Raw genomic sequence first — 2,883 nt, 5'->3', positions numbered from 1 at the left:
ACCGTACCGACCGAAGGGAGGCAACGAGCGTGCGTCCGACCGACCAACGGAGGAACAGAGAGGGTTGCAAGTGAGACGAATCGAGAGAAGAGCAGCGTGCTTCGACCGGGCGTTCCTCGGTCCTCCTCTGCCGCACGACGACTGAATCTTCGGGGTGGACTGGGGAGGCTGCGCGCAGGGTCGGCCCCGCTCGTTCCGGCACCCCGGCTCTCCTTTCCTTCTCTCTCTTTCTCCCTTCTTCCTTCTCAATCTTCTCAGTCGCGTCTGCTTGACATTTCCTCCTCCCAAGCGATAGGTATTCGATCCCTTCTGTCGCGAATTTTTAAGCAATTTGCTTAACGATACACGAAGATCCGGCATTAACGCGACTTTGAGAGCGTCGCCAGGAATTTTAGATGCGTTGACGAATTTGGCAATGTTAAAGGACCGTACTGCTCGGAAAGTATCGCAGACCTGAAAGGTAGATCTTTCGCACGTTACCGTACAAAGATACCGCAACGTAGGCACGTCGAATTTACCTTAAAATTGTTACCGTTTGGTTGGTTCGCGCCAACCTTTCGACATTCCAAGTATTTTTTCCCAAATGAAGAGGTTACTCGAGTCTTTGAAATTTGTAAGTCCTGAAATTAATTCTATAGAATGGAATTCGCAGCTACGCGAGATTTATCGCATATTGGAATCGAGTCGAGCTCCGCCTCTACCCTCTTTGCCTCTCTTCGACCAATTTTTCGCTTCTTTTTCGTTCTTTTTCTCCTTCCCTCTTTATTTTCTTACGTGTCTCATTTTCCCGCATCGTTCTCATCTTTTTCTTCTTGCTTGTGTCGTTACGTTTCTCTCTTTGCTTCCTTTTCCCGTTCTTCCTCTTGTTTCCTGGTTTTCTCTCAATTTCTTCATTCCCCGTTCTTCTCTTTTCCTCGTTCGTTTTTCTTTCCCTCGTTCATCTCCCTGTCTCGTCTCTTTCTCCGTCTACCACTTTCCTAGTAGATAGCGACGATGGTGGTAGGAGGAGGGTTGGAGGTAGCGGCGGTGGCAAGCCGAACTACGAGGTAGATAGGGATGCTGCTAACTTTTAGGATTTCTCTTTGTAGAAAGACGCGTTTATCTCGGGTTCAAAGGCAGCTGGAATTTTTAGCCGCGTTACACCCGAATACCGGCGGTACTTTTTTCTGAAAAGATCGTCCATGAATTTCTACTATTTCAAAATTTATGCCGTTTTCCTCCTCCGGCCCGAAGATTAATAGTCGAAGAGCGAGTCGGAAAGAAAGGGACACAGGCGACGACGACGACGATCTGCGTTCACTTGGCGACGTGCATCCACGTTTTTTCCAATTACATTTACCTATTCCCTTTGACTCGCGCCACGGAACAATCGTGGTTCCTTTTTATTTTCTCTTTTACTCAACGCGGTGGTTAATCGTACTCTCCGCGGGCATTTAACGATAACGGACACGGTTCGAATGGAAAGAGAGTGGCTAAGAGAGAAAGACGGAAATCGGCGAAGCTGTACTTGTCGAAAGTTGTCCAATGATATTTTTCTGACTCGATAGCAGAGTCTCGATTTAAGGGTGCGAAAGGGGGGCTAAGACGTAAAAGACATGGAATAAATCAAGTTGCTATCGCTTTTGGATCGCGAGATAATTCGACGATTACCAGGGCTAAGAAGGCCACGAATTTCGAGACTCGCACTCGGCGTGACTTTACGAGTGTACGAAGTAACGCGGAGGGAAATTTTTGTAAGACCAGAGCGAGCTACCGAGATGATGCTCGTTCGCGTTCTCAAGAGGGCCGTTTCCGTTCTCTCGAGTGCTTATCTTCACGAATCGCGCACGTACGGCAATTTCAGGCAAATTGTTTGTAGCGAATCGTCTGCGGGTTCAAACGAGCCTATTATACTGCTCGAAATGCGTTTATCCGTTTCTCTTCGCGATCATATTCCGCCGAATCGAATTCTTCGAGTTGCGAGATCGCTCTGTCGTAAAATAGAGGTTGCTAGTACCCTCTCCCCGTCTCCTTCCGTAGCATCTACACGTTTCACGAATCGTTACATACTCCTGTAATACGATATCGGTAAATTACACGGAACATTCGCGAACGTGTGCCTCGTTAAAAATTCGGTCGAATGGCAATCGTAACTCGTAAAGCGTAAATGTTTTCAAAATGCAAGCCGTTGGAAGCTGCATTTATTGCGTATCTATTGGTACATCGATCGATGGAATTTCGTCGTATTTCCGTATGAATCACGGCCGTGCAGCAAATACATTGACAATACGCCGGATCGTTCGTGGCATTTCAAATATTCATCTCTCGACACGCAGATTGAAAGTACGAGTATAGTTGCACGACGGCTTGTTTTTCGGAAAATTAACGAGCGCTATTAAATGCGTTCCGGGGTAGTTGTAGCGAGCCGTAATTAACACATCGCGTATGAAACAAAGCGATTTGCAAATATTTGGCAATTTCGAATATGACCGAGCCACGTTCGTGCCTATAACATGCTACTCGGACGTGACACGGCCACGTGGCTGAAAATCTGCACATCCGCAGGCATAGTTTGAGACGTTCGTCACGCGTCTACCGATTTCTCGTGTCGATACTCTTTGCTTTTCTCAAGACTCGCAGCGAGCAAGTATCGACTGGTCTTCTTCGCGAAACTTTCGTCGCACAAACAGATCTCCTTATGTTGTCAGCGAAGTACATAACGGGTTGATTTATATACCGAGCTTCTCCGCCTAGTTTCTTGCTATACGGAAGAACAGATATTTTCGTTCTCTCATTCTGAAATTGACTCGCCCCGGGGGATGCATCGTCTCGAACAAGGCAATACAAACCGATGCACCGAACACGGAATACGTTCCGCGATACGATACGACTTCGGCGCGCCCG

Source organism: Bombus impatiens, unplaced genomic scaffold (assembly GCF_000188095.3).
Source record: "Bombus impatiens unplaced genomic scaffold, BIMP_2.2 scf_0647, whole genome shotgun sequence".
Classification (NCBI taxonomy): domain Eukaryota; kingdom Metazoa; phylum Arthropoda; class Insecta; order Hymenoptera; family Apidae; genus Bombus; species Bombus impatiens.
This window is presented reverse-complemented; position numbering follows the sequence as displayed.